Source organism: Acinonyx jubatus, chromosome B4 (genome assembly GCF_027475565.1).
Source record: "Acinonyx jubatus isolate Ajub_Pintada_27869175 chromosome B4, VMU_Ajub_asm_v1.0, whole genome shotgun sequence".
Taxonomy (NCBI): domain Eukaryota; kingdom Metazoa; phylum Chordata; class Mammalia; order Carnivora; family Felidae; genus Acinonyx; species Acinonyx jubatus.
Window position 1 is genome coordinate 103,317,944 of NC_069387.1, and position 13,943 is coordinate 103,331,886.

The 13,943-nt window shown below is 39.1% G+C and overlaps 1 protein-coding gene and 1 pseudogene across 7 annotated transcripts in view; one reads left to right on the forward strand and one right to left on the reverse strand.

The window, feature by feature from the left end:
- METTL25 (methyltransferase like 25) overlaps window positions 1-13,943 on the forward strand; it is a 161,212-nt gene that overhangs the window by 103,877 nt on the left and 43,392 nt on the right. The window lies entirely within an intron of this gene.
- Window positions 1,587-2,487, reverse strand: LOC106988116 (60S ribosomal protein L6-like; annotated as a pseudogene).

A 13,943-nucleotide genomic window follows, 5' to 3' on the forward strand; every position in this document is an offset into this window, starting at 1 on the left:
AGTAAAGTGTCTAGAAAATCTCTTTTAACATGCTCTGGATACATTTTTAGTTATAAGAAATCATGTTAAATGTATGGAAGTAAACAGAAAACATTCCCAGACAAATTATCATTTCAAAGAAGGCCAAAGCTGCATATGCTGGATATGTAAGTGGCTCATACACAGCTTAAAAGCTTAGCCCATAATTCCGATAGTCAGTTGTGAGAGACCGCGTTGGCATTTTCTCTTAGAGCAGGATTTGGCAGCGCTACTGACATTCGGGTAAGTCTTTGTTGTGGGGGGCTGTCCTGTGCCTTGAAGGATGTCTAGCAGCATCCCTGACCTCTACTCATTAAATGTCAGTGGTAGAACCCTAATGGTATAAAGAGTGTCTAGACATTCATTGCCAAAAATTCCCCGGGGGCGGGGGGCGGTGCAAAATCCTCACTTCTCACCACCCCCATTGAGGTCCACTGTGTCCGAGCATTTGTCGTCTTAGTGATTCAATTTGCAGTCATGTAACATTTCTATTATAAACCCCATATATTTTTTAAATGCATTTTAGATGTTACACCGAGAAACATGAAGGAAAGTGGGGAAGAAGCAATGATTCTGTTCTTATATTTTGAACACGTTTTATTCAAAACAGTACCCCGCCTTGATCTTTCATTTTGTTTCACTCTAATCACTTATAGGTGATATAACTTCAGCCCAGTATAAAATATAGGTCTATTTAAGCAGAGTGTTTAGATTCCATAGTAAAGTTAAGCCTAACTCTGTAACTACTCAAAACCGTAAATTGTGGCAGAACATCAGCTACAGTAAGTCTACTGTTTATAATTAATGAATTTCTTAGAATGAAACATTAAATTTCTTGTAGCATTCAATTACTTCTTTATAAAAGAAGTATTTTAATAGGACTTTAAAACTGTCTAAAATATTAACATCCTAATGATTAGCTTTACCTAAATCTTAAAAAGATTTGGTATTCTCAAACTTTATCTTCCGTACCAAACTTGGGCGTCTCACCAAATTTCAGAAAATTTCAAAATTGTCTTCTTTTTTAATGTTTATTTATTTTTGAGAGAGAGAGAGAGAGAAAGAAAGAAAGAAAGAAAGAAAGAAAGAAAGAAAGAAAGAAAGAAAGAAAGAAAAAGAAAGAAAGAGGGGGTGGGGAGGGGCAGAGAGCGAGGAGACACAGAATCCAAAGCAGGCTCCAGGCTCCGAGCTATCAGTACAGAGTCTAACACAGGACTCATACTCACGAATCGCAAGACCATGATCTAAGCTGAAGTCGACACTTAACCGACTGAGCCACCCAGACACCCCTCAAAATTGTCTTTAAGTTTTCTCCATTTCTTCATGGTCCATAGCATTTTGCCTTCTTTTGTCAATTGACATTACTTTTCTGCCTTCCTGTCTCTCTCCCCCAGCTTATATTGCATGCACACAAATGCACAATTGCACACACACACTATATCTTTTGGATTTCAAAAGCATCAGTACTGGTATCATTTGCTAGACAAGGAATAAACTGGAGTATTTGTTTATGAGAAGAGAGAAATAAAAGGAGCTTATGTTCTAGAGTTTGTGTGTTATATAATGAGTACAAAAATAAATGAAGTTAATTTCAGATACTGAAAAGTGGAAAAAAAAGACAATAAAAACTGATGATTTGATGGGGATGGTGTAGTGTTGAATGGGCAGAGTTGAAAACTACTAAGCTAGAACCTTAATGGAAGTAAATAAAGGATAATTTGTGTATTTTTTTAATGGATAAATTATTAAGTTCTTTTTGAGAAATTTAGAACAGCAATGTGTAAGGACAAACTCCATTCCTGGGAGAAAACGCAGAGTGGAGATAGCCCTGAAGCTGAGGAATAGCTTTGATTTTTGGCAGACTTTGCAAGTCCACAGCTTTCTGATCAACCTTGCACTGCTGTGTAATCTCATATTTCTTCTTCTCTGTGTTGAAGATCTCACCTTCCTGGTGTCTGAGTTTGTTTACACAGCTTCTTCTTCTAGAAGTAAACATCAGTGAGATGTTTTGGGTTTTCATACTGCTGGTATCAGTTTTGGTGGAGGTGGCGATGACAAATGTCAGGTGTGTTCTATGCAGAGGAACTCAATGGAGGGCCAGAGGTCAAGTCACAAGTGGCAAACCACTGCTCATTTGCTTAACGAAAACTACCCTCTTGCCTGTGTGGTACCCAGTGAGGATGATCAAAATGAGTGATGCTACCTCGCAGTTTTCTCACTAGCTACCTGAAAGATTTTTTTGCCGTGGCTCAACAGCTTTCAAGGCACATCTTCTGTAGGATAATACCTAGGCATTTTACAACATTTAACTACTTGAGTACTACCATTCTTGTCACCACCAACTAGTTTTCTGACAGTAGGAAGAGTCTTCTCCTTTTTCTTCTCAACCTTGGATTTAGTGCTGAATACTTCCTCTTATACATGGCCTTTCTGGAATACATAGCCGATCAAGAATATCTGCCAATTCCTCTGACCAGGGCAGGGTTTTGGTGGGGCTTCCCCTTCTTTGGCATTTTAGCCTTGATGCTACACTTCTTTTTTTTTTTTTTTTAATTTTTTTAATGTTTATTTTTGAGAGAGAGAGATACAGACTGCGAGTGGGGGAGGCTCAGACAGAGAGAGAGAGAGACAGAGAGAGAGAGAGAGAGAGAGAGAGAATCTGAAGCAGGCTCCAGGCCCTGAGCTGTCAGCACAGAGCCCATCACAGGGCTTGAACCCATGAACTGTGAGATCATGACCTAAACCTAAATCAAGAGTCAGACATTTAACCAGCTGAGTCACCCAGGTGCCCCTCTAAGATGGCAAAGGGCAATAAAGGATAATTTAGAAAAATATTCTTAGATATGTTTCCACAGTGGGTCAGCAAAAGGAAAACTTTTGAGACCAAAGTCATTTAGTTATTCATCAAAAACCATTTATTTTGAAAAATCTCCAATGTGTCAAAAACAGTGTAAACTCTGGGGCTACAAAGACAATTAAAATATAACCCTTTTAAAAAGAAAATAATTATGGGGCAATTGGGTGGCTCTGTCAGTTGAGCCTCCAACTTCAACTCAGGTCATGATCTCACGGTTTGTGAGTTCAAGCCCCACATTGGGCTCACTGCTGTCAGCTCAGAGACCTCTTGGGATCCTCTGTCCCCCCTCTCTGCCCTTCCCCCACTTACACTCTTTCAAAAATAAATAAACATTAAAAAAAAGAAAACAATTACAATATAGCATGAACCTACAACAATAGACACATGTATAAACCAGTGTGGAGGCATAGAGAAAGGAGTGACTCACTCTGCCTGTGTAGATTTCACGAACAACATGTGGTACCTTAGCTTGGTCTTAAAGGATGCAGAGGAGTTCATCAAGCAGACAAGGTGTGAAGGTAGGGAGCAATGAATTCATTGTAGGTATGCAGGGGTGGGTATGCTTCTTCAAAAATACACAGATGTGAGAAACCTGATTCTGAACTCAGCAGTGCTGGAGCACAAAGCAAGCAGGAGAGGCAGAAGTGAGAGATGAGGCTATAGGAGTGAGCACATGTGGAGAGGCCAGGTAAACTTTTTTTTTGGGTGTTAAATCAGGGATTAATCCAAGGTAAGAATAATCACCAGGTGGTTTAAATACAGGTGAGAGGACAGGAATTGTTCCATAGGAAAGCCAACAACAAATGTAGGGAGCTCATAAGCTCTTCCATGTTGTAATATGTCTCTAAGTGATATTGAACTGCTTTGACATGTGCATTATGCCCATAAGTAAATCCTGGCTGCTTTTTGCAACCACCATGGTAATAATTGATTCACAGGAGAATCATCAACGCATTAAAGCCATTGGGTAAAATGTTTATGGGGGAACAGGATATTTACACAGACTCACATTACCTCCCACAGATTTTTTATTCATTTCAAAAAGTAGATAAACCTTCAAAGTTAGCATCACCAATAATGAACAAACTGCCATTGTCCAACTCATCAGGCGATGCATTGGAAAGGATACAGCATCACTTATGTAATATTCCTACCAAAAATGAATAACTTGAATCTACTCATGAGAAAACACTCAGACAACTAGACTTTTCAAAATATGTCCATATCAGATAGTAAAGGAAACCATGAACCATCAAGGAAAAGGCACCCTACTGAATGGGAAAAGATACTCACAAATGATATATCTGGTAAGGAGTTAACATCCAAAATATATAAAGAACTCATACAACTCAATATCAAAAAAAAAAACTGATTAAAAAATGGGCAGAGGGCCTGAACAGATTTTTTTCAAAGAAAACATACTGATGGCCAATAGTCACATAAAATGATGCTCGATGTCACTAACTATCAGGGAAATACAAACTAAAACCACAAGGAAATATCACCTCATACCTGTCAAAATAAGTAATGTCAAAAACACAAGAAATAAAAAGTATTGGTGAGGAGGTGTAGAAAAGGGAAGCCTCATGCACTGTTGTTAGGAATGTAAACTGGTGCAGACACTCTGGAAAACAATATGGAGTTTACTCAAAAAATTAAAAATAGAACTACCATACAATCCAGCAATTCCACTGCTAGGTATTTATCTGGGAAAAGAAAAAACAAAAACATGAATTCAAAAAGATGTACACACCGCTGTTCCTCACAGCATTATTTATAGTAGCCAAGATGTAAAAATAACCTAAATGTCCATAAAGAGATGAATGGATACAGAAGATATGGTGTGTGTGTGTGTGTGTGTGTGTGTGTGTGTGTGTGTGTGTGTATCATTCAGCCATAAAAGAATGAAATCTTGCCATTTACAACATGAATGATCTAGAGAGTATTAAGTAAAATAAGTCAAACAGAGAAAGATAAATACCTTATGATTTCACTTATATGTGGAATCTAAAAAACAAAGAAAACAAAAACAGAAACAGATTCAGAGATACAGAAAACAAATTGGCAGTTGTCAGAGGGAAAGGGAGCAGGGGATGCACAAACTAGTTGAAGGAAATTAAGAGGTGCAACTAGAACAGCTTTGTATGGTGACAGATGGTAACTGGACTTACTGTGGTAACCATTTTTAATGTGTATAAATGTTAAATTAGTATGTTGCACACCTGAAACTAATACCATATTGTATGTCAATTATTCTCCAATTACAAACTATATATCAATTTCATAAAAGACAAGACTTGAGGAACTGTTCCAGATTAAATGGGAGTAGAGATACAATGTCCTATCCCAGATGGGATTCTTAAAAAGGTGGAGTGGTAAGAGAGTCCATAAAAGGATTATTAGGACAAATGGTAAAATTTTAATATAGAATATGTAATAGACAACAATATTGGATCAATGTTAAATTAATGAATTTGATTATTCTAGTTATGTAAGAGCATATCTTATTCCTAGGATCTACTTGCTGAAGCATTTAGGGGTGAAGGGCCATGACATCTGTAATTTACTTTCAAATGGATCAGCAATAATAATAATAATAATAATAATAAATGGATGGTTAAAACGAATATGGCAAAATAGTAATGATTAGTGAATTTAAGTAATAGGTATATAGATGTTCGTTTCACTTTCAGCAGCTTTAATTAAAAAAAAAATTGGAAACCCAAATCCACCAAACCCAAAGGAAATGAACCTTACACAAAGTAAATACAACAAAAGGTTTTGGAGAATTAAAAATATAGCCTGTATTAATACTGAGAAGGGTAGGAGCCAATTAGAGAAGTTTAACTTCTTCTGGGAAAGGACAGAAATTGTGTCAGGTCTTTTTAGAGGCCTTTACCAGATGCTGTCCTCAGAGATGCTGTGGCCCAGCCTAGGCCTGCCTATCAGTCTCATACAAGTGTATTTTGTGCTGCCATTAACCTTGACCCCTGCTGACTGTGACTCGCCTGCCAAAGCTGCCAGCCGCCAGCTGTCAAAAGCCACATTTGGGCAGATTCCTCACTTAGCAATCAATCCATCCTCTTGCCTTGCATAAAATATTAATCATTGTTCACATTTTATAATTATAATTCTACATTTTAGGAAAGCAGTACAGTAAGCACGTAAAATATCAGTGTAGTTTATATTCAGATCATCTTTTCTAATGCTTCTTTGTAGAAAAGTGCTCTACATTAGAATTCATACCTTAATGAACTTGATTTTTTTCCTATTGGAAAATAGGTGTGAAGGATCCCATTTTAATAATACTTTTCTTAAGTGTCATGGCAGACCATCTCTTTACTATTTGTTTATATAGAATTGTCAGCAGTCAAAATTACCACAGAGTAAAGTTTGTTGTATAATCATTTTATATGCCAAGTTCTTCCAGTTCATGGATGCTCAATTTATTTAGTAAACTGTGGCTTTTTAAAATAATAATAATAATAATAATAATAATAAGGAAGGAAGGAAAGAAGGGAAAAGCTCAGAACAAAATTAATTGGAAGGTTATTCCAAAATTTCAGTGCACTTTGGGAGAAAAAGAAAAATCATAGGATAGTGATTTGAAGATCACTTTTCTGGGAACTATGTTGTAAATTATTCCTCTTTCCAGAAACTCAGTAGTGCTTATCTCTCATACCAGGACCTAAGAGTCCTGAAGAGTTCATTTCCTTGCAAGAATGTCATTTGTCTGTGTATTATATCTAGCAGTATACATTGATGTTGTATGTGACAGGATTCTAGGGCTTTAACTGAGTACTTTGTTCAAGTGCTTGAGCAGCTCAAATACTGCCTCCTTAGGAAAATTTTGGCCCTGCTTATAGGCACATGGGTGGTTCCTTTCATGCAGTCAGGTAAGCACTAATGAGTTTGGGGAGCTTTAAAGAGTCCTGTTTAGAAATCAGAAAGTGCATGAGCTTTTTCCACATGTGAATCCTGACATGTTATGGGACCTCAGAAGTCTAATGGCAGCAAATAAAACCAAAAGGAAGGATTTGTCCAGAACACTACTCAAATCCTTGCCTTTGCCCCTGGTGCCCTGATGTCATCACAATCTTCCAACACAGCTTCATCTTCAGGCTTCAAATTTCTAGTTTTCCCCTTTGTTCAGTGTTTAATGTTTTGGGGTTTTTTTTCCTGCCCATGAGTGAGAGATCATGCTACTTGTCTATTATGTTTTTTGGGTTCTAAGAATGTTCTAATTCTTAATGATAAAACCCCAACCCTTACCTATTATGCCTTCTAATTTTATCTGAGTTAAGCCTCATCACTTCAGAATGTGATTTTGAATCCCCCAACAGCTGCACTTGAATTACCTGTAGTATCTCATGAATGTCCCATGATTTCTTGGTCTTGCCTCAGTAACAGCAAATGACTGTCTACTAAACCCACTCCCTCCTTTTTATTTTATTTTATTTTATTTTATTTTGTTATTTTATTTTATTTCATTTCATTTTATTTCATTTTATTGTATTTTATTATTATTTTTATTCTCAAGATAGTTAAGATACAGTGTTGTCTTGGCTTTAGGAGTAGAACCCAGTGAGTGATTTCATCGCTTACATATAACACCCACTGTTCATCCCAACAAGTGCCCTCCTTAATGCCCGTCACCTACTTACCCCACCCTCCACCCCCATCAGTCCTCAGTTTTGTGTATTTAAGTCTCTTATGGTTTGCCTCCCTCTCTGTTTTTATCGTATTTTTTCTTCCCTTCCCCTATGATCATCTGTTGTTTCTCAAATTCCACATATGAGTGAAATCATGTGATATCTTTCTCTGACTCACTTATTTCGCATAGCATAATACCCTCCAGTTCTATCCATGTTTTTGCAAATGTCAAGATTTCATTTTTCATCACTGAGTAGTATTCCATTATATATATATATATAAACCACAACTTCTTTATCCATTCATCAGTTGAGGGACATTTAGACTCTTTCCATAACTTAGCTATTGTTGATAGTGCTGTTATAAACATTGAGGTACATGTGCCCCTTTGAATCCGCATTTTTGTATCCTTTGGATAAATTCCTAGTAGTGCTATTGCTGCATCGTATGGTAGTTCTATTTTTAATTTTTTGAGGAACCTCCACACTGTTTTCGAGAGTGGCTTCACCAGTTTGCATTCCCACCAACAGTGCAATAGGGTTCCCCTTTCTCCACGTCATCGCCAACATCTGTTGTTTCCTGAGTTATTAATTTTAGCCATTCTGACTGGTGTGAGGTGGTATCTCATTGTGGTTTTGATTTGTATTTCCCTAATGATGAGGGATATTGAGCATCTTTTCATGTGTGTGTTGGCCATCTGGATATCTTTCTGGAAAAGTGTCTTTTCATGTCTTCTGCCCATTTCTTCACTGGATTGTCTGGTTTTTTTGGGTATTGAGTTTGGGTATAAAGTTCTTTCTTTATAGATTTTGGATACTAACGCTTTATCTGATACATCATTTTCAAATATCTTCTCCCATTCTGTCGGTTGCCTTTTAGTTTTGTTGATTGTTTCCTTGGCTGTGCAGAAGCTTTTTATCTTGATGAGGTCCCAAAAGTGCACTTTTACTTTTGTTTCCCTTGCCTTCAGAGACATGTCAAGTAAGAAGTTGCTGTGACTGAGATCAAAGAGATTGCTGCTTGTTTTCTCCTGTAGGATTTAGAAGGTTTTGAAAGACCTAAATATGAGAGAGGAAACCACTCCTTACTTTTATTGCACACACTATCCATGCAAATTCTAGATTCCCCAGCCCCATCTCTTGTTTTGTTATTTTTTATTTGAGTCTCATTGACACACAATGTGATCTCACTCTCAAATGTACAACATAGTGATCCAACTTCTTTATACATTGTGCTATGTTCACTACAGGTGTACCTGCCACTTGTCATCATTGACTACGTTCCTTATACTGTGCCTTTTATTCCAGTGACTTCTTTTTTTAATTTATTTCTATTGTTTTAAGTTTACCTTTTTTTTTTTTTTTTTTGAGAGAGAGAGAGAGTTCACGAGCAGGGGAGGGCGGAGAGAGAGGGAGAGAATCCAAGCAGGCTCAGCACTATTAGTGCAGAGCCTGATGTGGAACTCAAACTCACAAACCATGAGACCATGACCTGAGCCAAGATCAAGAGTTGGACACTTAACCAACTGAGCTACCCAGGCGCCCCTATTCCAGGGACTTCATGCCGTAACTGAAAGCCTGTATCTCCCACTTCTCTTTACCTGTTTTGCCCATCCCCCCATCCCCTCTGGCAGCCATCAGTTCTCTATATTTTATAGGTCTGATTCTGCATCTTGTGTGTTTATTCAATTGTTTTTTTAGATTCCACATATGGGTAAAATCACATGGTATTTTTCTTTTTCAGTCTGACTTATTTCACTTAGTGTAATACACTCTAGATCCATACATGTTGTCATAAATCATTAAAGAACTATATTCCTGGTGATGAGGAAGATGGCCGCATAGGAGGACGCTGGGCTCACCGCGCGTCCTGCTGATCACTTAGATTCCACCTACACCTGCCTAAATAACCCAGAAAAACGCCAGAGGATTAGCAGAACAGAGTCTCCGGAGCCAAGCGCAGACGAGAGGCCCACGGAAGAGGGTAGGAAGGGTGGCGAGGTGGAGCGCGCTCCACGGACTGGCGGGAGGGAGCCGGGGCGGAGGGGCAGCCTGCCGGCCAAGCAGAGCCCCTGACTCTGGCTGGCAAAAGCGGAGGGGCCGGACGGACTGTGTTCCCACAGCAAGCAGACTTGGCGTCTGGGAGGTCATAAGTTAACAGCTCTGCTCAGAAAGCGGGAAGCCTGGAGGACAAAGGGAGGGAGAGTTGCTGAGCCCCCGGATGACAGAGCTCTGTTTGGCGGGGAACAAAGGCGCTCGCCAGTGCCATCTCCCTCGCCCATCCCCCAGCCAAAATCCCAAAGGGAACCAGTTCCTGCCAGGGAACTTGCTCGCTCTGCGCAAACACCCAACTCTGTGCTTCTGCGGAGCCAAACCTCCAGCAGCAGATCTGACTCCCTCCCGCTGCCACAGGGCCCCTCCTGAAGTGGATCACCTAAGGAGAAGCGAGCTAAGCCTGCCCCTCCTGCCCCCGTGCACCTTGCCTTCCCACTCCAGCTAATACGCCAGATCCCCAGCACCACAAGCCTGGCAGTGTGCAAGTAGCCCAGACGGGCCATGCCACCCCACAGTGAATCCCACCCCTAGGAGAGGGGAAAAGAAGGCACACACCAGTCTGACTGTGGCCCCAGTGGTGGGCTGGGAGCAGACATCAGGTCTGACTGCGGCCCCGCCCACCAACTCCAGTTATACACCACAGCACAGGGGAAGTGCCCTGCAGGTCCTCACCACTCCAGGGACTATCCAAAATGACCAAACGGAAGAATTCCCCTCAGAAGAATCTCCAGGAAATAACAACAGCTAATGAACTGATCAAAAAGGATTTAAATAATATAACAGAAAGTGAATTTAGAATAATAGTCATAAAATTAATCGCTGGGCTTGAAAACAGTATAGAGGACAGCAGAGAATCTCTTGCTACAGAGATCAAGGGACTAAGGAACAGTCACGAGGAGCTGAAAAACACTTTAAACGAAATACAAAACAAAATGGAAACAACGACGGCTCGGATTGAAGAGGCAGAGGAGAGAATAGGTGAACTAGAAGATAAAGTTATGGAAAAAGAGGAAGCTGAGAGAAAGAGAGATAAAAAAATCCAGGAGCATGAGGGGAAAATTAGAGAACTAAGTGATACACTAAAGAGAAATAGTATACGCATAATTGGTATCCCAGAGGAGGAAGAGAGAGGGAAAGGTGCTGAAGGGGTACTTGAAGAAATTATAGCTGAGAACTTCCCTGAACTGGGGAAGGAAAAAGGCATTGAAATCCAAGAGGCACAGAGAACTCCCTTCAGACGTAACTTGAATCGATCTTCTGCACGACATATCATAGTGAAACTGGCAAAATACAAGGATAAAGAGAAAATTCTGAAAGCAGCAAGGGATAAACATGCCCTCACATATAAAGGGAGACCTATAAGACTCGTGACTGATCTCTCTTTTGAAACGTGGCAGGCCAGAAAGGATTGGCACGAGATCTTCACTGTGCTAAACAGAAAAAATATGCAGCTGAGAATCCTTTATCTAGCAAGTCTGTCATTTAGAATAGAAGGAGAGATAAAGGTCTTCCCAAACAAACAAAAACTGAAGGAATTTGTCACCACTAAACCAGCCCTACAAGAGATCCTAAGGGGGATCCTGTGAGACAAAGTACCAGAGACATCACTACAAGCATAAAACATACAGACATCACAATGACTCTAAACCCGTATCTTTCTATGATAACACTGAATGTAAATGGATTAAATGCGCCAACAAAAAGACATAGGGTATCAGAATGGTTAAAAAAACAAGACCCATCTATTTGCTGTCTACAAGAGACTCATTTTAGATCTGAGGACACCTTTAGATTGAGAGTGAGGAGATGGAGAATTATTTATCATGCTACTGGAAGCCAAAAGAAAGCTGGAGTAGCCATACTTATATCAGACAAACTAGAATTTAAATTAAAGACTGTAACAAGAGATGAAGAAGGGCATTATATAATAATTACAGGGTCTATCCATCAGGAAGAGCTAACAATTATAAATGTCTATGTGCCGAATACCGGAGCCCCCAAATATATAAAACAATTACTCATAAACATAAGCAACTTTATTGATAAGAATGTTGTAATTGCAGGGGACTTTAACACTCCACTTACAGAAATGGATAGATCATCTAGACACACGGTCAATAAAGAAACAAGGGCCCTGAATGATACATTGGATCCGATGGACTTGACAGATATATTTAGAACTCTGCATCCCAAAGCGTCAGAATATACTTTCTTCTCGAGTACACATGGAACATTCTCCAAGATAGATCATATACTGGGTCACAAAACAGCCCTTCATAAGTTTACAAGAATTGAAATTATGCCATGCATACTTTCAGACCACAGTGCTATGAAGCTTGAAATCAACCACAGGAAAAATCTGGAAAACCTCCAAAAGCATGGAGGTTAAAGAACACCCTACTAAAGAATGAGTGGGTCAACCAGGCAATTAGATAAGAAATTAAAAAATATATGGAAACAAACGAAAATGAAAATACAACAATCCAGATGCTTTGGGATGCAGCGAAGGCAGTCCTGAGAGGAAAATACATTGCAATCCAGGCCTATCTCAAGAAACAAGAAAAATCCCAAATACAAAATCTAACAGCACACCTAAAGGAACTAGAAGCAGAACAGCAAAGGCAGCCTAAACCCAGCAGAAGAAGAGAAGTAATAAAGATCAGAGCAGAAATAAACAATATAGAATCTAAAAAAACGGTAGAGCAGATCAACGAAACCAAGAGTGGGTTTTTTGAAAAAATAAACAAAATTGACAGGCTTCTCAAAAAGAAAAGGGAGATGACCCAAATAGATAAAATCATGAATGAAAATGGAATTACTACAACCAATCCCTCAGAGATACAAACAATTATCAGGGAATACTATGAAAAATTATATGCCAACAAATTGGACAACCTGGAAGAAATGGACAAATTCCTAAACACCCACACTCTTCCAAAACTCAATCAGGAGGAAATAGAAAGCTTGAACAGACCCATAACCAGCGAAGAAATTGAATCGGTTATCAAAAATCTCCCAACAAATAAGAGTCCAGGACCAGATGGCTTCCCAGGGGAGTTCTGCCAGACGTTTAAAGCAGAAATAATACCTATCCTTCTCAAGCTATTCCAAGAAATAGAAAGGGAAGGAAAACTTCCAGACTCATTCTATGAAGCCAGTATTACTTTCATTCCCAAACCAGACAGAGACCCAGTAAAAAAAGAGAACTACAGGCCAATATCCCTGATGAATATGGATGCAAAAATTCTCAATAAGATACTAGCAAATCGAATTCAACAGCATATAAAAAGAATTATTCACCATGATCAAGTGGGATTCATTCCTGGGATGCAGGGCTGGTTCAACATTCACAAATCAATCAACGTGATACATCACATTAATAAAAGAAAAGATAAGAACCATATGATCCTGTCAATTGATGCAGAAAAGGCCTTTGACAAAATCCAGCACCCTTTCTTAATAAAAACCCTTGAGAAAGTCGGGATAGAAGGAACACACTTAAACATCATCAAAGCCATTTATGAAAAGCCCACAGCTAACATCATCCCCAATGGGGAAAAACTGAGAGCTTGTTCCCTGAGATCAGGAACACGACAGGGATGCCCACTCTCACCGCTGTTGTTTAACAGTTCTAGCATCAGCAATCAGACAACAAAAGGAAATCAAAGGCATCAAAATTGGCACAAAGATGAAGTCAAGCTTTCGCTTTTTGCAGATGACATGATATTATACATGGAAATTCCGATAGACTCCACCAAAAGTCTGCTAGAACTGATACATGAATTTAGCAAAGTTGCAGGATACAAAATCAATGTACAGAAATCAGTTGCATTCTTATACACTAACAATGAAGCAACAGAAAGACAAATAAAGAAACTGATCCCATTCACAATTGCACCAAGAAGCATAAAATACCTAGGAATAAATCTAACCAAAGATGTAAAAGATCTGTATGCTGAAAACTATAGAAAGCTTATGAAGGTAGTTGAAGAAGCTATAAAGAAATGGAAAGACATTCCCTGCTCATGGATTGGAAGAATAAATATTGTCAAAATGCAATACTACCCAAAGCTATCTACACATTCAATGCAATCCCAATCAAAATTGCACCAGCATTCTTCTCGAAACTAGAACAAGCAATCCTAAAATTCATATGGAACCACAAAAGGCCCCGAATAGCCAAAGTAATTTTGGAGAAGAAGGCCAAAGCAGGAGGCATCACAATCCCAGACTTTAGCCTCTACTACAAAGCTGTCATCATCAAGACAGCATGGTATTGGCACAAAAACAGACACATAGACCAATGGAATAGAATAGAAACCCTGCCAGAACTAGACCCACAAACGTATGGCCAACTCATC